Source organism: Dryobates pubescens, unplaced genomic scaffold (genome assembly GCF_014839835.1).
Source record: "Dryobates pubescens isolate bDryPub1 unplaced genomic scaffold, bDryPub1.pri scaffold_73_arrow_ctg1, whole genome shotgun sequence".
Classification (NCBI taxonomy): Eukaryota; Metazoa; Chordata; class Aves; order Piciformes; family Picidae; genus Dryobates; species Dryobates pubescens.
In genome coordinates, this window is record NW_026530792.1 from 42761 (window position 1) to 68581 (window position 25821).

Sequence of the window (25821 nt, forward strand, 5' to 3'; positions counted from 1 at the left end):
GGGAGGAGAGGTGGGACCAGAGCAAGATGTGCTGTCAAATGCAGGTGCAGGCATCAGAGGCCTGGGCAGGCAGTGGGAGGTAGCTGCAGGGAAGGCCTGGGAGAGGCTGTGTGGAGGCAGCTGTGTTGTGGTGCTGGCCTGCAGCTGTGTGCTGGGGGCTGTGTGCTGGGCAAGGAGCTGAGTCTGCAGTTGTTGAGGCCTCCCATCTTGATCAGCCCTGGCTGTGTGCTGTGGCTGTGCTGCTGGGCTTGGGAGCTGCCCCCAGCAAGGCTGAGCTGTGCTGCCTGGTCCTGGGCAGTGCTGAGCCATCCCTTGCAGGTCAGTGCTCTCTGAGCCCTTTGATTCTCTGTGGCAGGAGTTGTGTCCCTCTCTCTCCATCATCCCTGCCCCTGTGTGCTGGGGAAGAGCTGAGTTTGCAGATCTGCCCCTTGGAGCAGCCCAGCAGGTAAGAAACCCAGAGTGGGGCAACAGCAGGACCCCAGCCCCCAGAATCCCAGAGTCCCAGGGCACCTCTCAGCCTCCTCCACCTCCTCCTACCCACCACATTTCACCCCTCCAGGGGCTCTGAGGCACATCAGGTGTTGGAGTTTGGAAACTCCCTGGGTTTGTGAGGGTCAGCTGTGTGTCAGGAGGTGGTGTTTGGGGTTGGGATTTGGAGGGTGGTGGGAGAAGTTTGAAGGTGGTTTGGTCTTCCTTGGTCAGTGCTGCTGCCTCCATTGCCTGAGCCAGGAGAGCTCAAAGGACAGGGTCTGGGCAAGGAGCCACCCTGCCAATACCACCAGGCTCAAGGAGAGTGGGACAAGACCACTCGTAAGCCCCAGGGAAACTTCAGGGCACTGATCAGAGGAACCTCTCAGTATAGGTATTAGAGGTCTGAGCCCACACTGTGGCAGAAACTGAAGGTTTGAGTTCCCCCTGCATTCTGTCCTCCAGCTGGGTGTTCGGAGGTGTTGGGAGTCAGGGACTGTCATGTCCCAGGAAGAATCTGAGGTTTTCTGATCCTCGGCTCAAGTGCTTCCATGGTCCAAATCTCAGTGCTGTGACCCCTTCCTGCTACAGTATGGCCTCACAGAAGGACCCAGACAAAAGCTGGGAGGAGAAGCAGCACCCAGAGATCAAGTTGGAGCAGCCAAAGCTCAGTTTGAAAGGAGAGGAGAAGGAGGAGAAAGAGGACAAGATGGAGGATGGTGATGCTGAGGGGAATGATGACTATGATGATGATGAGTATGAAGAGGAGGATAACCATGAGGATGAAGGTGATCAGGATGAGGAGGAAAAGGAATTTACAGAGGAGGATGTAGCCAGAGCAGGTCCCTCTGTGCCACCCAAGCAGCTGAATCAGTGCCCTGAGTGTGGGCAGAGCTTCCCACCTGGCTCCGAGCAGGTGAAGCACAACTGCCCCCAGCCTGGCCCCCGGCCCTTCATCTGTGGTGACTGTGGCCAGAGCTTCAAACAGAGCTCCACTCTCATCCGGCATTGCCGCACCCAAACCGGTGAGAGGCCGTACAGCTGCGCTGAGTGTGGCAAGACCTTAGCTCACCAGTGTGCCCTCACCCAGCACCGCAGTGTGCACAGCACTGAGAAGTCCTTCACCTGCAGGGACTGCGGCAAGAGCTTCAAACACAGCTCCAGTCTCACCGTCCATCGCCCAATGCACACCGGAGAACATCTGTTCCCCTGTGCTGAGTGCGGCAAGAGCTTCACCACGAGCACGAGATGCATCCGACACCAACTCATCCATGGCGGTGAGAAGCCCTACAGCTGTGCCGACTGCGGCAAGACCTTTACCGAGAGGGGGAACCTCAGCCTGCACCGTCGTGTGCACACTGGCGAGTCATTCAGTTGTGCTGAGTGCGGCAAGGCCTTCAGACATAGGGGCATGCTCATTCACGACCGCCGCACCCACACCGGTGAGAAACTTTTCACCTGTGCTGACTGTGGGAAGAGCTTCAGACACAGGCACAATCTCATTTCCCACCGCCGCACCCACACCGGCCCTTCGCTTGTGCTGATTGCGGTAAGAGCTTCACCCAGAAGGGATCCCTCAACAAGCACCTCTGCACCCACACCAGAGAGTAGCCTGCACTGTAGCGGGGCAGAAATCCACCTAGAATCTGTTGGGTAACCCTGACCCCTCTGAGAGAGCATTTCCAGCACCAAAATCATCCCTTTTCCCTTTGCAGTTCTCAGGGACTGGGGACACCAGCAGCAACAAACACCTCCTGCACTTCTGAACACCAATTATTGCTAATGAGAACAATTACAGTACTGAGTCGGCACAGCTGGAGCTCCCAGTGGAGCTGGACAGGGCTTTGTCAGGGTCTGTCTGGCTCTTCCCCAATGCTTTGTGTCTCCCTGGGGTAAGAACCTCCCTGTACAGTAACCAATTGTGTCAATAAAACCTAAAAGTTACCTAAATCCTGTCTGTTTGTTTTTATTTCAGCTATCCCTGCCTCAATGCCCAAATTTTGGGGCATTTGCTCCCAAGGGATGGGGTGGAGCTGTGTGCTCAGTTCAGGGAGGGCCTGTGAAGGTGGCATGAGGCAGGGTGGTGTGGAGTAATGGCAGCAAATTTTCAGCTTAACCTTTGATATTCCCAAGCCCTCATTCTGTGCCATCGGCACCATGCCCAGCAGCAATCAGCAGCACACCTCAGGCACTGTCCATTCTCACTCCACAGGAGGTTGCTTTGCAGTACCCAGAGGGCTGCTGACTGCAGGTGCTCTGCAGCTCCACTCTGTTCCAGCACAGTCTGGATCAGTCCATGCCCAGTCCAAATGCTACAAATGAGGCACGAGTTTCCTGAGCAGATCAGATCATCAGAATACAAAAGGACAGTGACCTCAGCCTGTGTGCAGAAAAGGCACAGTGGAAAGCAGAAGCAAGCAGCAGCAAGCAAGGAAAAAGCCCAAAGAAGGGAGCTGCTCCCCTATCCCTCCCTGTCCCACTGCCATCCCAGTGGAGCAGCCAACACCCAAAAAAATCCCAGAACCCAGAAGCAGCAACATGAACAGGGAGCCTCCCATGCTGCAATCTGAACTTCAAGCCCCATCATCCTTTAAATCCATGAGGAATTAGTTGGGGACCTGCTGAGCCACTTGGACACTCACAAGTCCATGGGACTGGATGGGATCCATCCTAGGGTGCTGAGAGAGCTGGCAGATGAGCTGGCCAAGCCACTCTCCATCATTGTCCTCCAGTCCTGGCTCACTGGAGAGGTCCCAGATGACTGAAACTGGCCAGTGTGGTCCCCATACACAAGAAGGGTCAGATGAAGGAACCTGGAAACTCCAGGCCTGGCAGCCTGACCTCAGTGCCAGGGAAAGTGATGGAACAGATTATCCTGGGGGCAATAACTGCTCACCTGAAGGATGGCCAAGGGCTCAGTTCCAGCCAACATGGATTTAGGAAGGGCAGGTCCTGCCTCTCCAACCTGATCTCCTTCTATGATCAGGTGACCCGTCTGGTGGATGTGGGGCAGGCTGTGGATGTGGCCTACCTGGACTTCAGCAAGGCCTTTGACACCATCCCCCACAGCAAACTGCTGGCTAAGCTGTCAGCTCGTGGCTTGGACAGCAACACTCTGTGCTGGGTTAGAAACTGGCTGGAGGGCCGAGCCCAGAGAGTGGTGGTGAGTGGTTCCACATCCAGCTGGTGGCCAGTCACCAGTGGTGTCCCCCAGGGATCGGTGCTGGGCCCCATCCTCTTTAACATCTTCATTGATGATATGGATGAGGGGGTTGAGTCAGTCATCAGCAAGTTTGCAGATGACACCAAGTTAGGAACAGATGTTAGTCAGTTAGAGGGCAGAAAGGCTCTGCAGAGGGACCTCGACCGACTGGACAGATGGGCAGAGTCTAATGGGATGGCATTTAACAAGTCCAAGTGCCGGGTGCTGCACTTTGGCCATGGCAACCCCATGCAGAGCTACAGGCTGGGGTCAGAGTGGCTGGAGAGCTGCCAAACAGAGAGGGACCTGGGGGTGCTGATTGACACTTGCCTAAACATGAGCCAGCAGTGTGCCCAGGTGGCCAAGAGGGCCAATGGCATCCTGGCCTGTATTAGGAATAGTGTGGCCAGCAGGAGCAGGGAGATCATTGTGCCCCTGGACTCTGCATTGGTTAGGCCTCACCTTGAGTCCTGTGTCCAGTTCTGGGCCCCTCAGTTTAAGAAGGACATCGAGACACTTGAACGTGTCCAGAGAAGGGCAACAAGGCTGGTGAGAGGCCTTGAGCACAAGCCCTATGAGGAGAGGCTGAGGGAGCTGGGATTGTTTAGCCTGGAGAAGAGAAGGATCAGGGGTGACCTCATTGCCCTCTACAACTACCTGAAAGGTGGTTGTAGCCAGGAAGGGGTTGGTCTCTTCTCCCAGGCAACCAGCACCAGAACAAGGGGACACAGTCTCAAGCTGTGCCAGGGGAGGTTTAGACTCGAGGTGATGAAAAAGTTCTTCACCGAGCGAGTCGTTCGTCATTGGAATGGGCTGCCCAGGGAGGTGGTGGAGTCGCCATCCCTGGAGGTGTTCAAGGGGAGATAGAATGTGGCACTTGGTGCCATGGTCTCGTTGTGAGGTCTGTTGGGACAGGTTGGACTTGATGATCCTTGGGGTCTCTTCCAACCTTAGTTATACTGTGATACTGTGATGAGGGTAGTGGAACACTGGAAGAGGTTGCCCAGGGAGGGGGTTGGGGTCCTATCCATGGAGATATTGAAGGTGAGGCTTGACAGGGCTCTGGGCAACCTGATCTAGTTGAGGATGTCCCTGGAAAGGTTGGACAAGATAACCTCTGGAGGTCCCTTCCAGCCCAGCCCGTTCTATGATCAGTGAGCTATGGAAACCAAGCAGATTCTGCATGAAGTGCAAAAGGAAGACACCACCTGGGGCTCCTCAGAGCTCTGGGCCTGGCTATGGTTGTGGACTCCTGCCTTGGGCTTCAGTCTCAAGAAGATGGTTGGAGCAATAACCCTGAGCATGTTCCCCTTTGTTTGCATGGCTGTTAGAGTGCAGGGCATGTGCAAGTGCTGGTCTGCTTCAGGGAGCAGAACAGGGGACAGCAAGGACCTCTCTGGGAAGAGCTGGGGCAAATGTCACCTTCAAGAGCAGGCCCTAAGCCTCTGTACTCTCCTAAGCTCCCATTTCAAGGACCAGGCCTAAGGCCTGTCTGCAGTTCCTAGAGCAATACGGAGCAAGACTTTCCTGAGGTTCTTTTCCCTTCTTTCTGTTGCTTTTTGGAGACACTTGAGTTTCTCATTCCATCAGCTGGGCAGGAGATGTTCTCCTCACCTTTCACTATGTGTTTTGGAATCTCTTGGGTTTGTCACCAGACATTGGTTTGGTCACCAGCTGTGTTCAGACTTTTCCCTTTGCCTTCTAATCCCAGAAACACAGAATCACCCAGGTTGGAAAAGACCTCAGAGATCATCAAGTCCAACCTGCCACCCAGCACCCCCTGACACCTAAACCATGGCTCCAAGTGCCACATCCACTCTTGTTTTGAACACCTCCAGGGATGGTGACTCCTCCACCTCCCTGGGCAGCACATTCCAGTGGCCAACTCCTACTTCTGGGATGAACTTTCTCCTCACCTTGAGCCTAAACTTCCCTGGTGCAGCCAATTATTAAATATTAATAACAACCATAACAGGACACCTTCCCAGTGCAGGTTTGGACCACTCTCATTAAAGGCTACACCACCTGAAGCCCTCCAACCACTTCTCTGGGACTCCTTCCAGTACAACCTATATCCCTTTACCCACTCCCTAACAGACAGAGCCCCATCCCAATGCAAACTGTCTGGCTGATCTTTGGAGCTGGAGGTTCTGGTGTGTCCCATCCCAACTCAGAAAAGTACCACACCATCTGGGAAGAGCTATTCCATGTGCCCTGGGATGGAGCAAACCCTGCAAAGAATGAAGGCCAACTGCAACTGGGCTGTGGCAGGAGGAGTGTGGCCACCCAGACACAGGAGTTGTCCTCCCCGGGACTCAGCACTGCTGTGGCCACATCTGGATTCTTAGTGTCCGGATGTGGCATTCTCCAGTCTAAAAGAGTAGAGAGAAACTGGGGAGGCTGCAGAGGAGATCTCCCAGGATGAGAACTGACATCTCTGTGGAGTGGCTGAGGGACCTGGGCTGCTTCTGCCTGCTAAATGGAGGCTCAGGGCACTGCCAGAGCAGTGTGCACATGGCTGAAGGGTGGTTTCAGAGTGGATGGAATTCTTCTGGGGAGTGGGAAGAGACCAAAACCTTCACAAAGTGCAGCTTGGAAGGTTCAGAGTAGAGAGGAAGCCAAAGAAATGTCCCTCAAAGGGCAGAGCTGCTATGCATGAGGCCATCCAGAGGGGTCAGGAAATGACAAGGAGAACTGAGACAGCTCAGGGAACAGATGAAAATGGCAGGGGGAAGGCTGGATGGGGAAGCAAGATTGGTATCAGCAGCCTGAAGGGAAAGAGCTGCAGGCATGGGACAGTGGAGGACAGGCTGCAGCAGGGATGGCCAAGGGCTCTGGCAAGGCTGAGAGGCCCAACAGGACCAAGGTCTTTGTGCCCTTGGATCTGGCAGTTGCCTCTGCCACCAAGGCCTGTGAGGAGAAATCTTTGCATTGAGGCTTTGAGGATCTTCTAGTCCAAGGGCAGTGGTCAGGGCTTGGCCTTTCTGCTTCCTAGACCAAAGGCAAGATTTTCTGCCCTGTACTTTGCCTTTGTCTCCCTGCAATCCTGGCCTCTAACAAGCTGCTCTAACGAGTCCCTGGAGAGCCTTTGTCAGTAACAAGCCTCAGTGAGGCCAATCAGTGCTTCAAGGTACTTTGGAGTTTGCTTCTGCCTTGGACTTGTTGAGAGGATTCTTGGCAGTACCTTGGCAGAGTCTCCTGGAAGTGCCTAAGGATGATGTAATCAGCCCCAAATACTCCATGGGGCTCATTAAATACTGCTGGACCTCTAATTATTGCCAAGGTTTCTGCAGCTAATTGGAGAGGTTTTTATTGCAGAAAGCATCTGATAAAAGTATTTTTAAAGGTACATTTCATTCTTTTACAGCAGGAGTTGTCTCTTTGCAAGCAAACCACAGCAAAACCTGACAAGGTCCTACCGTGGTCACTGCTCATCCTCACTCCCCACTGCCCCCAGGAGAGCCCTGAGCCACAGGTGAGGGACAGGATCTGCCTTGCCAGGGGCTGGTTGTCAGGGCTTGGCCCTTTGGATCAATGAAACCCCTCCAGGTTTCCTCAGCAGCAGAGCCACCTTGAGCTGCTTGTCCTGACCTGGCAGCACTGCCTCAGTTCTCTGCTCTCACCAGGGCCTGGAGATGCTTCATTGCCTCCAGTGATGCTTCCCTTGCATCCATTGTCTTCTTCTCTAACTAGACCCTAGGGACCCTTTCCCAGTATGCTTCACTGGGACCCATTAAGAGTAGAAGAAACTTCAGAGTTTGAATCTGACTTTGACTTCTGGAGAGGTTTCATCAGCTTCCTCTCAGTCCCTCAGGTTTACAGGACACCTAAAGGTGCCAGAGGAGCTATTAAAAGACCTTGGACTGGTCTTCTGATGCCAAGACTGGGAGGGTGACTGAGAGCTCACAGGAGGAGAAGTCACTGCAGTCACTGACACAGTGAGGCTGTGGGTGCAGCACACTGCAGCTGTAGCTCCTGCAGGCATCTCCATCTTGGCAGCTGATGCTCAGCTGAAGGCTCCTGGAGTGTGCACACAGAAGGAGGACCAAAGCCCTTCAGTTCCATCCTGTGAGCAGCAGTGAGCAGAGCTGGGGAAGGAGAAGACTTTACCTCCAGCCCCTCTGCCTTTCTGTCTTCCCTTCACTGTCTCTGCAGCACTGCAGGCCTGCTCCCTGTTTCTCCACCTCTCCATGGCTGTGGTGGTTTGAGGCAATGCCTTTAAAATTTAGCTACAGATTTTGAGCAGAAAAGTAGAAACAAAATAAATAGATCACTCTTGGGTGTGAAAAGGAAAAGAAAAGATTCTTCTAAACAAATTCATTGGATAAATATCTGGAATCAGAGGAGCTGTACCATAACAATTCTCTCTCTTCTCTTCTGATGCCAGCTGTTTGGCTTCACTCAGGAGAGATCACCTGCTTTGGCTGCCCTTGGCTAAGTCTAACCCACTGCTTTTCTCCTCTATCCACTCCTTTCTCTCTTGGAACAGGGTGAGTAGGGGGTAGAGGAAGTGGAACAGCTTCCCTGGTCTCTGACGAGAGGGGTTTCATGTCATTTGCTAATTGTAAACACCTGTCTAATATTGTCACTCCTGTATGTTCTGTACCTGTTCATTGCATTCCATTGTAGAGTGTAGCTCTTGCTTGTCAATACAGCTTCATTTGCTTCTAACTGAGCTGCTCTGGCAAAGATAATGCTGCGGGAAATTTCAACCCACCACAATGGGACTCTTGTTCCCTGGGATTGGGCTGTTCGTCACATTCTGTTCTGACACCAGAGGAATCTTCATGGCAATTCTGGGTCCTTGCTGCATTTGAAGCTGTGATGAACTCTGCCACTGGTTGGTAGTGATGGGGAATCAGCTGATCCATTCCTCATGCAGCTCAGGGACAGGGGTTGCAATGCGGCTGAAAGAAGTGTGCCCAAACTTGTCACTGCCTTTTTTGTCCTTGGACAGGTCTCCATGGCCAGAGGCAGCAGATGGCCAACAACAGCTCCATCACCCACTTCCTCCTCCTGCCATTCCCAAGCACAAGGCAGCTGCAGCTCCTGCACTTCTGCCTCTTCCTGGCCATCTACCTGGCTGCCCTGCTGGGCAATGGCCTCATCATCACCACCATAGCCTGGGACCACCACCTCCACACCCCCATGTACTTCTTCCTCCTCAACCTCGCCCTCCTTGACCTGGGTGCCATCTCCACCACTGTGCCAAAATCCATGGCCAATTCCCTGAGGGACACCAGGGACATCTCCTATGCAGGATGTGTTGCTCAGGTCTTTCTCCTTCCCTTTTTCATTTCAGCAGAGTATTTTCTCCTCACCACCATGTCTTATGATCGTTACGTTGCCATCTGCAGACCCCTGCATTATGAGACCCTCCTGGGCAGCAGAGTTTGTGTCCAGCTGGCAGCAGCTGTCTGGGGCTGTGGCTTTCTCTATTCTCTGCTGCACACAGCCAATACATTTTCCTTGCCCCTCTGCCAGGGCAATGTTTTGTACCAGTTCTTCTGTGAAATCCCCCAGATCCTCAAGCTCTCCTGCTCCACATCCTACCTCAGGGAACTTTGGCTTATTGTGGCCAGTGTCTGTTTAGTCTTTGTCTGTTTTGTGTTCATTGTGGTGTCCTATGTGCAGATCTTCAGGGCAGTGCTGAGGATCCCTTCTCAGCAGGGACGCCACAAAGCCTTTGCCACCTGCCTCCCTCACCTGGCTGTGGTCTCCCTGGTTACAAGCACTGCCTTTTTTGCACTCCTGAAGCCTTCCTCCATCTCCTCCCCATCCCTGGACCTGGTGGTGTCAGTTCTGTACTCAGTGGTGCCTCCAGCAGTGAACCCTCTCATCTACAGTCTGAGAAACCAGGAGCTGAAGGCTGCCCTGAGCAAACTGATCACTGGATGCTTTCAGAAGCAATAAACTCTTTGTCTCCTCCTGCAGAGCAGTTCTGATGTCACTCAGTGCAGACCCAGCCTGGCTGCTTGAGTTCAGGCTGCTGCTGGGGCTGTTTCCCTTGTGAGAATGTTGTTCCCACACCAATGTCTTTCTTCAGACCATTTCTGGTTCAGTGTTGTCCTGTCTGCTGTGACCCAGAGGCTGCAGACATGAGGAGCTGTGCTCCCTGTATGTATGCAACACATTGAAGGACCCTGCAGGGAGTTGTTTCTCTGAGTTCCTTCCTCCGAGGCTTCTGTGGAGCTGCAGGGCAGTGCCTGTGTGCAGAGGTGGAGGGGCAGAGTCCCAGCACAGCAGCAGTGCCAGGCAGCCCCAGGGCTTGAGGTGTCCTCAGCTGCTCTTTCTTCCCTTCCACCCTCTCCTGCTGAGCCTCTGTGCTGGGGCAAGGCCTGAGTGCTCTGGCAGCTTGGGCACTGTGATGCTGGGTGGCAGTGCTGGGACTGCAGGCAGGGAGGGTCCAGGGCTGTTTGTGGGACAGAGCTGTGCTCCAGAGCAGCACTGCCATCAGAACAGGAGGTCTCCTCATGCTTTCATACACCATCCCCCTCCCATTACAGACTGCACCTCCTCAGAGTCCAAACTGGATACCCTGACCCCCTTCCAGTACAGACTCAGTCCAAACATAGTTCCTTTAACCCCTCCCAGTACAGATGTGTCCTCATCCCAGTACAAACTGGATCTTACTGTCCTCTAGCACTGCAGTCTGGGTCCCATCCCAGCACAGAATGGATCCCCTGGCTCCCTTCCCAGTACCATCTGCATCCATCCTAGTACAAACTGCACACCCTCATGCCCTCTCAGTACAGTCTGGGCCCTGTCCCAGTCCAAACAGGATCCCTTTCATCCCTCCTGGTACACATTAGACCTTGTCCAAATAAAATCTATATCCTCTCATCCCCTCTCAGTACAGCCTGGACGCTGTTCCAGTACAAGCTGCATTCCCTGACCACATTCTAGAATATTCTGGGCCCTGCACAGCACAATTTGGGATCCTTTTAGCCCCTCCCAGTACAGACCTGGTCACCTCTCACTACGAACTGCATCTCCTGAATCCCTCCCAGCTCAGATGTGGTCTTATCCCAGGACAAACTGCATCACTTTGCCATCTCCCATTCTGTTTCCTGTGCTAGTACAAAGTGTATCCCTTGGACCCCTTCCCAGCCTCAGCTGCACCCAGCACAGCACAAAGTGGATATCCTGATCCCAGGGCAGCTGTGGCCTGATTCTGGTCCAAATGGGATCCCATTGCCATCTCCCACACACTCTGAGTCTCATCCCACTACAAAGTGCATCTCCTGAAACCCTGATTCCATCCCAGCACAGACCAGGACCCATCCCTGCCAACTGATCCCCTGATGCCATCCCAGTTCAGACTGGGGCCCCCTCCAGGTACAAACTGAACCTCTCTGAACTCTCCCAGTACAGACTGGGCCTTGGTCTAAAACAAGCTGAATCCCCTGATCCCCTACCAGAGCAGACATGGCCTCATCCCAGCACCAACTGCATCATCCCAGGACACTCTGGGTCCCATCCCAGTCCAAAGTGTATTCCCTGCTGCCTTCCCAGTACCTACTGCATCTCTCCACGTCTTAACTGTGTACTCTGGTTCCAAATCAGTATAGACTGAGCCCTCTCCTAGTACAAACTGCATCTCCTGACTCCCTCCCAGTACAGACTGGGCCCTGTCCAATCCCAGACTGGTGTCCTGATCCCATCCCAATATAGTCCAAGACCTGTCCCAGAGGAAACAGATCCAATGGCATCATCCAGTACAGACTGGGGATCATCCCAGTGCAAACTGCATCTCCTGATCTCTTCCCAGTATAGACAGGGTCTCATCCCACAGCAAATTTAAAGCCCTGGCCCCCTCCCAGTTCCAGCTGCTTCCCTCCCAGTGCAAACCAGATATCATGACTCCTTCCCAGTAGAGACTGCCTGCTCAAAGGAAAAACTGCAACACCTGAACCCCTCCCTGGACCAGACTGGGCCCCATCCCAGTACAACCTGAGTGCCCTGGCCACATCCCAGTACAGTCTGGGACTCATCCCAGTGCATACTGGGTTCCTTTAAACCCTCCCACCACAGGCTGGGCCCTGTCACAGTCCCAACTCCATACCCTAATCACACCAGAGTCCAGTCTGGGCCATCTCCCATTTCAAACTGGATCCCATTAACATCTCCAAGCACAGCCCAGGCCTTGTCCCAGTACAAACTGATTCCACTCATCCCATCCTGTGCTCTTTCATATTTTTATCAGTGCTATAGACAGAGGGATGGAGACACCATCAGCAAGTGTGCAGATGGCACCAAGCTGAGTGGTGCTGTTGAGATGCCAGAGGGACAGGATGGCATCCAGAGGGCCCTGGACAGGCTGGAGAAGTGGTGCCCAGGTGACCCTCATGAGGTTCACCAAGAGCAAGAGCAGGGTCCTGCAGCTGGGCTGGAACAATCCTCACTAGCAATACAAGCTGGGGGAGGAGGTGATAGAAAGCAGCCCTGAGGAGAAGGACTTGGGGGTGCTGGTGGGGGAGAAGCTGGCCAGGAGCAGGCAGTGTGAGCTTGCAGCACAGAAGGCCAAGGGCAGCCTGGGCTGCATCCAAAGCAGCATGGCCAGAGATGGAGAGAGAGGATCCTGCCACTTTATGATGCTCTGGTGAGACCTCCCCTGGAGTACTGCATCCAGCTCTGAAGTCTCAACACAGGAAGGACATGGAGCTGATGGAGCAGGTCCAGGGGATGGCCACAAAAATCATCAGGGGCTTGGAGCAGTTCTGTTATGAGGCCAGGCTGAGGGAGCTGGGGTTGATCAGACTGGAGAAGAGAAGGCTCTGTGGAGACCTAGGAGCAGCCTTCCAGTGCCTGAAGGGTACTGGATGGAGAGACGCTGTTTGCAAAGGCCTGCAGGCACAGGACCAGAGGCAATGGCTTCAAACTAGAGCAGAGCAGATTGAGATTGTGTTATAAATGCAGCAGTGGTTTGTGATTTGTGTTACAGAAGGCAGTATTCAGGGTGGGTAGTGGCAGTTGGATTGTTTTGAGAACAGAGGGTAAATGTTCAGATTGTTTTGGCTTCAGACAGGAACCTCATGCCAGCTTTCTCAGGAGCCATGGGATGTTTACCTCAGATAAGTCCTGTGCTGCAGCTGTACTTGTGTGAGAAGATGTGGTTCTGCAAAGAGCACAGGAGAAAGACTTCCCCTGCCTCATCTATATACAGCTATATACAGAAAAGTTAGGATTTGTAAGGTGCTTTTTGGCAGAGACTGGAGGTATCTGTGGGGGGAAGTCTCTGCGGCCCCACGCTCAGTTTTTCTCCTTTTTTTCCCTGCTGCTTGCTTGCTTCTGTTATAATAAAACAACTCTCACAGGGAACTTGGACATTTTCTTGTGCAGCCCTTTTATAACAGTTTTGGTGCATTGGCTGGGAAAGTTCACTCAACCTTCTGTTCTCCTAACTCCCAGTGTGAGGGCCCCCACCATTTGGTGGCTTCATTGGTGACTGGGGACATCAGGAGGCAGAGCTTTCTGAACTCAATTACGAGCAAGCAAGGGAAGTTTTTCTTTTTCACCTTCCTTTTTTCCCCTTTTTTCCTTTTCCTTCTTTTTTCTCTTTGTGTCCTACTCCAGTTGGCAGTGTTACCTCTGTGAGGCCCTATGCATAGGACCCAGGCCGTTCAGTGAGTTTTGCCTGGGTAGGGGTCCTGGCTACAGGGTCCCAGAATTTCACTGTGGGTGGGGATTCCAGGATTCTGGGTGGTAGCCAGGAGGTCTTCACAGCCCTGGAGAATTCAGGCTGTGAGGGGCAGCATCGTTTCTACAGTCTAGGGGCTGTGGAGACCGGTCGTCCGTAGGGATCGGGCAACCAGCGCTGCGTCCTGGTGTCTGGCATCCCGGTGGTGAGGGACCCGGCTTGCGAGTATCCTGCAGTCCGGTCTCTAGAGGGGCCTGGGCCGTGGGGGCCCGTGTCACGGTGGCGTTCGCAGGCTTGGTGTCCCAGTTTGCAGTGTCCCGGCGGTGGGGACCTGGTTTGGGAGTTTTTAGCATCCTGCGGTCGGTTCCTTGCAGGGCTTGAACTGTGGGGCCCGTGGCGCGGTTACGCTCACAGGTTTGACATCCTGGTTTCCAGGGGCACCTCGGTTTGAGGGGCCTGGTTTGGGAGGGTTTTTCCCTGTGGTTTCAGGCTTCCACGAGAGGGCAGGAGGGGACCTGGGCTGCGGTGGGTGAGGTTTTTCCCTGTGGTTTGACTTTGCAAGGGATCGGCACAGCGAGGGGGGTCGGTCATTCGCAGGGAGCGGGACCGGCGCTGCCAAAGAACGTAGCATTTGTGTTGTGGTTCCCAGGAGATACTGGTGGGTTAGCATCTAGTGGCTTGGAGCCGGCGCTTCACTGCTGCGGCTCAGAGCTGGCACTCTCACTCCTGTGGCTCAGAGCCGGCGCTTCACTGCTGTGTCTCGGAGCCGGTGCTTCACTGCTGCGGCTCGGGTTCGATCCCCGGTCAGTGATTAGTGATCAGGACAATGGGACAAAAGAAAAGTCTATGAGGAAAGACTGAGGGAGCTGGGGTTGCTTAGCCTGGAGAAGAGGAGAGTCAGGGGTGACCTTATTACTCTCTACAACTACCTTAAGGGAGGTTGTAGACAGGCGGATGATGGTCTCTTCTCCCAGGCAGCCAGTACCAGAACAAGTGGACACAGTCTCAGGCTGTGCCAGGGAAGGTTTAGGTTGGATGTTAGGAAGAGGTTCTACACAGAGAGAGTGATTGCCCATTGGAATGGGCTGCCTAGGGAGATGGTGGAGTTGCCATCATTGGAGGTGTTCAGGAGGAGACTTGATGGGGTGCTTGGTGCCATGGGTTAGTTGTTTAGGTGGTGTTGGATTGGTTGATGGGTTGGACACGGTGATCTTGAAGGTCTCTTCCAACCTGGTTTATTCTATTCTATTCTAAAAGCAAGTCACCAGAACTCCCTCCCATTCCCCCAGAGAGCGTGTTAGGGGTCATGTTACAGTATGGGGATGATGATGAGTTGAGAAAGGGAAATCAAAGGCAAAAATGGTTGTTGTAGTTATACAATTAGGTTTCCTGTGGGTTCAAAAACTTCAACTTCTTGATTATCAAATGTCAATTGGCTTGTTGGAACAATTGCAACATTGATCTATGTGGTTATGATTTGACAGAGGATTCATCTATGTTCTCTGTGTTAAAGTACCAAAAACTGCATTCAGTGAGTGGAACCACAGAGACTGCAATGCAAACAGCCAACATGCAACCAGAGCTAAAGGACTGGTGGATCCATCCACTGAATGGACTGTGGTACCCCAAATGGAGGACATAAAGATGGTCATCAGATGAGTTCCAGGATCAGAACAGGAGTGGTAATGGTCCTTGCCTGAAAACATCACAAACTAGAAACAGGTCGGGGTTCGAAATTGGTACAACCTCCCTGGGCAAGGGAAGGAGACATGGTCCCAGCAGAGGACTGGTGGGGACTGAAGGAGGCAAGACCGGGTAGACCTCTGTAATTGCCACGAAGAATATCTAGAGCCATGGCTGTGGGTAGCAACCCCATAGGCCCTGTGAGTGGAGCCGCAAGTCAAACCGGACTCCTAATTCCCAGGATTAACCACTTGGAGGGAGAAAGTTGTCACAAGCTATCCCATCCCCACTCCCTGTGTATGGTGCCTAGTAAAGTGAAAGAGGAAATATTTTCAGGCAGGGAACATCAGTTGTTATTCCATTCCCTTTACCAGGAAGTTGAAATTGGAATCCTTTTGCTTGTTGTAGAAGTGTTGCCAAGTTAGGTTATGATGGCTCAAGCCAAATGTAGTAGAAAGAAGGGGAGGGGTTGTGAGAAATTGTGTTTCATGTTTGGCTTTGGCAAGGGGAATTACTGGGGAGCCTGGGGTTGGGTGGTTGGGCTGATTTGTTGGTGATGGTCTGTATTGTGTGGGGCACTGGGAGAGAAAGGTGAGGCGCCAACAGGTCTAAAGACTGGCTGGGTCAGGAGTGCAGGTTTTGTCTCAGTCCTGATGGAGAGGGGTGGGAGCGTGCTGGGGAATAGATGAATCATATCTGAATATGTCTGTTTGCCGTTTCTGCAAGTTCAACTCGTGCTGTTAGGAGGCGCCTCTGTCAAACTCGCTCTGCGCCCAGCGCTGTGTTGCCTTTATTTGATAATAAACTGGTTATAAATTTCAGCAGTGAGTTTGTTTCTCACAAGGTTTTCCTTCCTTCCTTGGTGTTTGAGTCCCCAGGTTCCCACCGCCTGCTGCGGAACATCTTGGGGCTGCCTCCAGCCCTCATAGCAGCCTCTCTCGGGTTGCAATCAGCTTGGGTTGGGCTCAGGTTGGCTTTGAGCTTTTTCCCTTCGGCTGTGAGCTGAAGGCAGCTCAGGAAGAAAGTTCTGACTGCAGCTGCAGAGAGAGGACTTGGGGCCGCAAGAGGAAGCTTGAGGAGGGGTTTGGAGGAGCCCAGAGTGCTTGTGCAGGGCAGAGACACAAAGAGGTCCCTGAGCCGTAGCCGCCGCCCCCGGCGCTCCCCGGCCCTCGCAGCCCCTCCCACCCCGCCACACCTCCCGACCCCGCAGCTCTGTCGCGACAGCGCTGTCGGCGCGCACAGCCCAGGCGCTGCTCCAGCGCTCCGCAGCCTCTGGCCGGGAGGCAGCCCCAATGGTGCCCGCGGCCGGCAGGGGCGGTTCCCTGCTGAGACTTGGGGGCGTGGCTGGGCTGTTTCGGCGGCTCTGATTGGCTGCGGCTGCCCGGCCGTGGGGGCAGCAATGGCGGCCGCGGGCGGCAGTGGCAGCTCCTCGCTGTGCCTCGGCAGCGCCCAGGGGGAGGAGCTGCCGCGCTCCCGCCGCCTCTGATTGGCTGCGGCTGCCCGGCCGTGGGTGGGACTTCCTCTGCGGCCCCAGCCCTGCAGGCGCTGCCAGTGCCACGTGGCCGCAGCAGCCGGAGGGGCCGGGCCGGGGCCTCCCTCGCAGCGCTCTGTGCTCGGCAGCAGCCTGCCGGGGCCGGCGGTCGGCAGCTTGGTGTGTGCTGAGCTCTGGGTCGGCCTGGTGCTGTGCGTGGCCTTTGTGCAGGCTGCAGGTGGGGTGAGGGAATGTGTGGGGCTTGGGAGGGGCTGGTGAGGTGGGTGTGGGAAGGGTCGGGGTGTGAGGGTCGTGTGGTGGAGTTGGGGAGGGGTGTGTGGGGCTTTGGGGGGAGGTGTTGGGGGTTGTGGGGTGTGGGAGCGTGGTCGGGGTGTAGCGGGGTGCTTAGGGTTGTGGTAGGGTTTGTGTGTTGGGAGCTGTTGGTGCTGGGGTAGGTTGTGTGTGGCTGTGTTGTGGGTCGGGGTGGGGAGGCTTGGAGTGGGGAGTGCTGGGGTGCTGCGAGGGGGTGGGTGTGGGTGTAGGGAGCTGTGTGTGTCTGTGGGCAGGGTGTGGGGAGCTGTGGGGGTGTGGTGTTGGGGGGTGTGTGTGTCTGTGGGGGGGGGTGGGGTAGGGCAGAGGTGTTGGGGGTGGGTGGGTGTCGTGGGTGGGGTTGTGGGAGGGGTGTGTGGGGTGGGGTCGGGTCGGGGTGGGTGGGTGGGTGTATTTGGGGGCTCCTTGTGGGTCTGTGCTGCTGCCTCCCCCTGCTTGGGGCAGCTGCAGGCCCCCTTTGGCTGCTGCTGTGCTGCAGGCGGAGCCATGGGTGGGCTGCAGGGGCTGGCCCTGGCCCTGTGTCCCTGTGTCCCTGTGTCCCTGTTCTGGGGGCTGGGCTGGCAGCAGAGTTGAGCTGGCAGCGGCGCTGTGGGGGCTGCTGTGTGCAGGAGAGGTGGTGGTGAGAGTGGGGGGTGGCTGGCAGCAGAGGCTGCTGTGGGGGGGTGTGGGGGAGCCCTGGGGGGTCGGAGGCTTTGTGCCGGCAGCTGCCGGGCGGCTGGGCTGAGGGCCAAGCGCGGGGGGGAGCTGTGGGCAGGCTGTGGGCTGGGTGCCGTGGGGGTGTCAGGCGTGGGTGCTGTGCTGAGCCTGAGCTTAGGAGCGCCTGGGGCTGGGCTCAGCTGGGTTTGGCTGTGCTGGGGGTGGTGGCATCCGAGGCCTCTGTGCTCTGCAAGCTCTTGAGGCACAAAGATTCCCTGGGGGGTTGCAGAGTGATTTTCAGTTTCTCTGCAGGCCTCCTGAGCACAGAAAGGCTCAGGGCAGGAGGAGCTTTTGCTATGTGGCTGCAGGCTGAGAGCTGTGCAGAGCTTTTGTCAGCTCTGCTGGCAGGAAGCATGGTGAGAAGCAGACTGCTCTGCTGCAGCTGCCCTGCCCCTGGGGAAGTGCTTGCTGGCAGGCAGCCAAATGAGGCTGAGCTGTTGAGTGTCTGCTTGTGGCTGAGGAGCTGCACTGACTTGGACTGAAAGGCTTGGCTTGGGCTGGGGGCAGCCTGTTCTGGATGGTTTTGGTGGTGAAATGTCCTGCAGGTTCCTTGGAGGAGCTTCAGCAGAAGACAAAGCAATTCCCTTGCTGCACTTTGCTGTGCAGTGAGCTGGGAAGGGAAGGAAATGATTGCTGCAAGTGAGCAAAGCAATTGCAGTGCTCTGCAAGTCCTGCTGCCAGCCAAGGGCTTGAAGGAGGTTGAAAGTCAAGTGGTGTGCAGGGATTGGTGTGGGGAAGTGTTTGGCTTCTTGTGGCCAAGTCAAGCTTTCCTTGTGCAGGAGGAGAGTGACAGCCTGGGCTGTGCAATCCCTGGGGCCCTGGAGCCCTTCTGGAGTGGTTTTCTTCTGTAGAGCTTTGCAGCCCAGCTGCAGGTCTGTTGTTGCTTGAAGCTCTTGCTGGTTGTTTTGTGAAACCTTGGGTGTTGGATCAGTCTCTTGGCTCAGTTTGGTCCTTTCTCTTGGGGCCAGGTTCAGCTCCCTTTGGTTTGGCAGCTGAGCACAGCTTGAGGCTTTTGCTGCAATGGTTTTTGTGCTGGCAGCATTCTGTACTGCCAGCTGGAGTGCTGTGTGCAGCTCTGGTGCCCCCAGGAGGGGCAGGAGGTTGAGCTTGGGAGCTGGGTCTTGACCTTGGGAAGTGGTTCTGACCTTGGGAAGTGGTTCTGTCCTTAGTTGCTGGCTCTGAGCCTGGGAGCTGAGTCTCCACTTTCGATTTGAGTATGAGCTTGGGGGCTTCTGGCCTTGGTTGCTGGTTCTTGAGCTAGGGGTACTGGTGCTGGACTCGGGAAGTGGTTCTGGGCTTGGGGTCTGGGTCTGGCTTGGGGTTTGAGTCTGACCTTGGGTGCTGGTTCTTGAGCTTGGGAAGTGATTCTGATCTTAGTTGCTGGGTCTGTGCTTAGGGGTCAGGCTCTGGGCTTGGGAGCTGGTTCCTGAGTTTGGGGGCTGGCTCTGGGCTCAGGGGCTGATTCTTGAGCATGGGACATGGTTCTGACCTTAGTTGCTGGTTCTAGAGCTCAAGGTTGGCTCTGAGCTCGGGAAGTGGTTCTGGGCTCATTGTCTGGGTCTGTGCTCAGGAGCTTGTTGTTGAGTTCAGGGCTGGCTCTGGGCTCAGGGGCTGGGTCTTGAGCTCGGGGCCTGCTTTTTTGAGCTTGGGAAGTGGTTCTGACATTAGTTGCTGGCTGTGGAGCTCAGGGGCTGGCTCTGAGCTTGGGAAGTGGATCTGAGCTTAGTTGCTGGCTCTGAGCCCAGGAGCTGAGTCTGCATGTTAGATTTGAGTGTGAGCTTGGGGGCTGGTGGGCTGGTTCTTGATCTTGAGAAGTTGTTCTGAGCTTAGTTGCTGGTTCTTGAGCTTAGGAGCTGGCTCTGAGCTTGGGGGCTGCTTCTTGAGCTCAGGGGTCAGGCTCTGGGCTCAGGGCCTGGCACTGAACTCGGGGGCTGGTTCTGGAGCTGGGAAGTGGTTCTGACCTTAGTTGCTGGCTCTTGAGCTTGCAGACTGGTGCTGGGCTTGAGGGCTAGCTCTGGGCTTGGGAAGTGGTTCTTGAGCTAAGGAAATTGGTTCTGAGCTTGGGGGTTGGTTCTGACCTTAGTTGCTGGTTCCTGGGCTTGGGGGTCAGGCTCTGGGCTTGGGCACTGCCTCTGAGCTCAGGAAGTGGTTCTGGGCTTGGAGGTTCTTGAGCTTGGGAAGTAGTTCTGACCTTGGTTGCTGGTTCTAGAGCTCAGGGGCTGGCTCTGAGCTCAGGAAGTAGTTCTGGGCTTGTGGTTTGGGTCTGAGCTCAGGAGCTTGTTCCCTGAGCTCAGGGCTGCTCCCTGGGCCTGGGGGCTGGCTCTGGGCTTGGGGGCTGGTTCTTAATCTCTGGGGCTGCCACTGAGCTCAGATTCTGGTTCTTGAGCTTGGGAAGTGGTTGTGACCTTAGCTGATAGCACTGAGCTTGGGAGCTGGCTCTGAACTTGGGAAGGGTTTCTGACCTTAGTTGCTGGTTCTCAAGCTCAGGGACTGGTGCTGGGCTCAGGGTCTGGCTGTGGGCTTGGTGGCTGCTTCTTGAGCTTTGGGGTCAGGCTCTGGGTTGGGAACTGGTTCTAGAGCTTGGGGGCTGGCTCTGAGCTGCAAGAGTTGAGCTGAAGTGGAACAGTGCCCTGCAGAGGCGAAAGCTTTTCCCTCCCAGTCAGCTCTTGGAATCATCTCCCCAGGGCAGTGGTGGATTCCCCTGCAGGGCAGAGTTGGAAGGCTCAGCTTGGCAGGGGGCTGGGCCAGCTCCTTTCAAGCCCAGTGTCAGCTGGCAAGGTTGGAGCAGCTGAGCCTTGGGGTCCCTTGCAGCCTGGCATTGTGTGCCAGCAGAGCTGTGCTGCTGGTTTGGAGGGCACTTGGAAAGCTTCTGGAGCATTGGTGCAGAGTGTGCAACACATCCCTGAGCCTAGAAACTCCCTCAGCTCTCTGCTGAATGAACTCTGCAGAGCTGGAAGAGCTTTCCAGGAATGTGGCAGAGGTTTGGAGGAGTTGGGAAGGGATTTTGGTTCTCCTCCTCCTTGTCCTCTTCCTTGTCCTCCTCTGCCTCCTCTTTTTCCTGCTCTCCCTGGAGGCTGCCCTTAGACTCCTAGACTCCTGGAGTGGTTTGGGTTGGCAGGGAGCTGCAAAGGTGATGCAGTCCATGCCCCTCTGCAGTCAGCAGGGACATCCTGCACTAGCTCAGGTTGCCCAGAGCCCTGTCCAGCCTGAGCTTGAACCTCTGCAGGGCTGGGACCTCAAGCCCCTCCCTGGGCAACGTGTTGCAGTGTTCCAGCAGCCTCCTGGTGCAGAACTTGTTCCTCCCCTCCACTCTCAATCTGCTCTGCTCTAGTTTGAAGCTGGCTGCAGTGCTGCAGGGGAAGTCTGAGCAGAGCCAAGTGCCAGGATGGCCTCTGTCCATCTCTGGCCCTGTTGCTCTGGGTGCAGCCCAGGCTGCCCTTGGCCTTGTGGGCTGCAGGCTCCCCCTGTCTGTTTCTGTGCAGCTTCTTGTCCAGCAGCCCCCCCCAGTCCTTCTGTGCAGGGCTGCTTCCTATCCCCTCCTCCCCCAGCCTGTGCTGCTTGTGAGGATTGTGCCAGGCCAGGGGCAGGACCCTGCCCTTGCTCTTGGTGAAGCTCAGGAGGTTGCCCTGGGCCCCCTCTGCAGCTTGTCCCCTTGAGCTCCTCCAGCTTGTTCTGCAGGGGATTGCCTTAGGTTTCAGGAGGCAGAAAGGCTCTCTTTGAGCCTTGTGAAAGGAGTTGCTGCCAAGCTGTGCCCAGAGGGTTGGATGGAATTGGGCAGTTTCCATGGCTGTGCTGTTCAGAGCTTCATCCTACAGTGCAAAGCATCAAACCCACAACAATCCATAGTGCGCCTGGGCCACGGGACCCAAGCAAACTCCCTAGGCCAAAGCTGCCTCCAGAGCTCCACCAAACCAGGCCAGAGCCCAAGGCCCCAAATGCCTTCCCCCTCCCCCATGCCTCTCTGCCCCTCCTCCCCCATCCCCAAGAGCTGCAGTTACAGCTGCTGGTAGGCAGCTCCCAGGTGAGCCAGGCCGCTCCAGGCTGCAGTTGGCAGCACTGCCAAGGCCTCAAAGCTCCTCTGCAGAGAGAGATCCCAGAAGATGTTGCTTGGAGCAGAGAGGAAGGGCAAAGGAGTTTGGAGAGCCTGTGCTGTTCCTTTGTAGAGAGTGGGTGCAGGCCTTGTGGGAATGAACTGAGATAGATGACACTTTGTGGTGTCCCTCTGGACTCTGTTGTCCCTTCTGGAGGTCTCTACTCTCTGGTGTAAGACATCCCAGTGCCTTCCACCCACCACAGGGATTCTCCTCCATGCTCTCATCCAGGGGCTTCTATGAGACCATGCTGGCTGTGTAGATCAGCCCTGGTGACATTGTGGGACCCTGGGGACTCTGAGAGGGCAGCAAGTGAGTGGAGATGGAGCACTGGATGGAGAGATGGAGGGTGAAGGCTGCAGGGAGTGGGAGGGCTTAGTTCAGCAGCTGTGAGGCTCTGCCTGGCTCCTGCCTACAATGGTGCTGGCAGCAGCTGACCCCAGAAGCTCAAAGCCCCAAACCCTGCCTGGCTCAGGACAGTCCCCTGACCCTTCCTGACATCCAGCACAGCCCAAGCAGGCACTCAGGGCTCCTAGCCACACAGCCCAGCCATCCCCCATGGCAGGAGTCACCTGAGGTCTCACTCCCTCTCTGTCCCCCTTGCTCTCCTCAGTTGCTGCCTGAGGTGTCTGCAGGGTCCCTCCCCAGCCCTCATCTGTAACCCCCCTTGGCTTGGTGCTGTTCTTTCAGCCCTCCAGCTGATCCCAGCCTTTAGTCTCAGGCCCCTTCCATTCTTGTGCTGCTGCTTCCAGCCCAGTTCCTTAGAGGCTTCCTCAGCCACAGCATTTCCCACTCCACCCTGCCAGCTGCAGTGGCAGTGGGGGTGAGGGACACAGGGCCAAGGGACAGCCAAGGCAGCAGGGCCATGGATGTGCTAGGAATGAGGGAAAGGCCTGGGAATGGTCAAGCAGGAATTAGGCCTTGTCGCCCCAAAAAGGGAGAGGATGCAGGGCCCAGGTGGCAAATGTGTGTGCAGGGCATGGCAGAATCTGGCAGCATTTGAGGAGGTGAAAGGAGTGAATTGTGCTGCAGCTCTGCATGTGTCATCTGGGAGATGAGCAGCAGCCCCTGGGCACTGTGCCCTCCCATCCAACCTCATTTTCTCTTGGGGCTGTGGAGTGCCAGCTCCAGGAGAACTGCAAAGAGCAAGCTGAGAGAAATGGTCAGGAAGAGAAGGAAGCCAAACCCTTTGCAGTGAGTGTCTTTGGGCTGCAGGTGTGTGAAGGGTGCTGGAGGTGTGAGGTTTGGGCAGGAGGCAGAGACTCCTCCAGCATCCCAGTGAGGGCTGAAGAGGTTTAGCAAGAAGCTGCCCAAGTCCCTTCCCCCTTTGTTGCATCTCCAGAGATCATGAAGCTCCCTTTGTGTCCTGAGGGCTGCTGTGATCTTCTCTTGGGGAGTGGGCAGCAGAGAGGTGTGTGCAGGGCAGAGGTGAGCACAGAGTGGGTGTGGTGGGGGCAGGGCCAGGGAAGAGAGCTGGGTCCAGAGCAAGATCTGCTGGCAAATTCAGCTGCAGGCAGCAGAGGCCTGGGCAGGCAGTGGGAGGAAGCTTTAGGCAAGGGCTGGGAGAGGCTGTGTGGAGGCAGCTGTGTTGTGGTGCTGGCCTGCAGTTATGTGCTGGGGGCTGTGTGCTGGGCAAGGAGCTGAGTCTGCACTTGTTGAGGCCTCCCATCTTGATCAGCCCTGGCTGTGTGCTGTGGCTGTGCTGCTGGGCTTGGGAGCTGCCCCCAGCAAGGCTGAGCTGTGCTGCCTGGTCCTGGGCAGTGCTGAGCCTCCCTCTCCATCCCTGCCCCTGTGTGCTGGGGAAGAGCTGAGTTTGCAGATCTGCCCCTTGGAGCAGGCCAGCAGGTAAGAAATCCAGAGTGTGGCAACAGCAGGACCCCAGCCCCCAGAATCCTGGAGTCCCAGGGCAGCTCCCAGCCTCCTCCACCTCCTCCTGCCCACCACATCTCACCCCTCCAGGGGCTCTGAGGCATATCAGGTGTTGGAGTCTGGGAACTCCCAGGCTTGTGGGGGTCAGTTGTGTTGCAGGAGGTGATGTTTGAGGTTGGGACGTGGAAGGTGGTGAGAGAACGTTGAAGGTGGTTTGGTCTTCCTTGGTCAGTGCTGCTGCCTCCATTGCCTGAGCCAGGAGCGATCAAAGGACAGGGCCTGGGCAAGGAGCCACCCTGCCAATGCCCCCAGGCTCAAGGAGAGTAGGACAGGACCTCTTGTAAGCCCCAGGGTACCCCAGGGCACTGATCACAGGAACCTGGGGTCTCAGCACAGGTATTAGAGGTCTGAGCCCACACTGTGACAAAAACTGAAGGTTTGAGTTCCCCTCTGCATTCTGTCCTCCAGCTGGGTGTTGGGAGGTGTTGGGAGTCAGGGACTGTCATGTCCCAGGCAGGATCTGAGGTTTTCTGATCCTGGGCTCAGGTGCTTCCATGGTACAAATCTCACTGCTGTGACCCCTTCCTGCTACAGTATGGCCTCACAGAAGGACCCAGACAAAAGCTGGGAGGAGAAGCAGCACCCAGAGATCAAGTTGGAGCAGCCAAAGCTCAGTTTGAAAGGAGAGGAGAAGGAGGAGAAAGAGGACAAGATGGAGGATGGTGATGCTGAGGGGAATGATGACTATGATGATGATGAGTATGAAGAGGAGGATAACCATGAGGATGAAGGTGATCAGGATGAGGGGGAAAAGGAATTTACAGAGGAGGATGAAGCCAGAGCAGGTCCCTCTGTGCCACCCAAGCAGCTGAATCAGTGCCCTGAGTGTGGGCAGAACTTCCCACCTGGCTCAGAGCAGGTGAAGCACCACTGCCCCCAGCCTGGCCCCCGGCCCTTCATCTGTGGTGACTGTGGTCAGAGCTTCAAACAGAGCGCCACTCTCATCCAGCATTGCCGCACCCACAGCAGTGATAGGCCATACAGCTGCGCTGAGTGTGGCAAGACCTTCACTCACAAATCTGCCCTCACCCAGCACCGCAGTGTGCACAGCACTAAGTCCTTCACCTGCAGGGACTGCGGCAAGAGCTTCAAACACAGCTCCAGTCTCACCATCCACCGCCGCATCCACACTGGAGAGCATCTGTTCCCCTGTGCTGAGTGCGGCAAGAGCTTCACCACGAGCACTCTATATATCCGGCACCAACTCATCCACAGCGGTGAGAAGTCCTACAGCTGTGCCGACTGCGGCAAGAGCTTCACTGAGAGGGGCAGCCTCAACCAGCACCGTCGTGTGCACACTGGCGAGAAGACGTTCAGCTGTGCTGAGTGCGGCAAGGCCTTCAGACATAGGGGCACTCTCATTCACCACCGCCGCACCCACACCGGTGAGACTCCTTTCACCTGTTCTGTGTGGCAAGCGCTTGAGCCTCAGGAGCCATCTCATTCGGCATTGCCGCACCCACACCGGTGAGAAACCTTTCACCTGTGCTGACTGTGGTAAGAGCTTCAGAGACAGGAGCCATCTCATTGTTCACTGCCACACCCATACTGGTGAGAGACCGTTCACCTGTGCTGACTGTGGCAGGAGCTTCAGCCGCAGGGGCACCCTCATTGCTCACTGCCGCACCCACACCGGTGAGAAACCTTTCACTTGTGCTGTGGCAAGAGCTTCAGCTGCAGGGCCAAACTCATTTCTCACCGCCGCACCCACACCGGAGAGAAGCCGTTCACCTGTGCTGACTGTGGGAAGAGCTTCAGCCGCAGTGACTATCTCATTTCTCACCGCCGCACCCACACCGGTGAGATGCCATTCACTTGTGCTGATTGCAGTAAGAGCTTCACCTATAAGGTATTCCTCAATAAGCACCGATGCATCCACACCAGAAAGCAGCCTGCACTGGACGGGAGATAGAAATCCACCTAGAATCTGTTGGGTAATCGTCACCCCTCTGAGAGGGTCTTTCCAGCACCAAAATCATCTCTTTTTCCTTTGCAGTTCTCAGGGACTGGGGACACCACCACCAGCAAACATCTCCTGCCCTTCTGAACACCAATTATTGCTAATGAGAACAATTACAGTGCTGAGTTGGCACAGCTGGAGCTTCCAGTGGAGCTGGGCAGGGCTTTGCCAGGGTCTGTCTGGTTCTTCCCCAATGCTTTTTGTCTCCCTGGGGCAAGAACCTCCCTGTACAGTAACCAATTGTGTCAATAAACCCCAAAAGTTACCCAAATCCTCTCTGTTTGCTTTTATTTCAGACATCCCTGCCTGAATGCTCAAAATTTGGGGGCATTTGCTCCCAAGGGATGGGGT

General features: G+C 55.5%; 1 pseudogene; it reads left to right on the forward strand.

Annotated features, from left to right (window-relative positions):
- The first annotated feature begins 1372 nt into the window (after positions 1–1372).
- LOC128899811 (gastrula zinc finger protein XlCGF26.1-like) lies at positions 1373–25422 on the forward strand (annotated as a pseudogene).
- Positions 25423–25821: the final 399 nt, after the last annotated feature.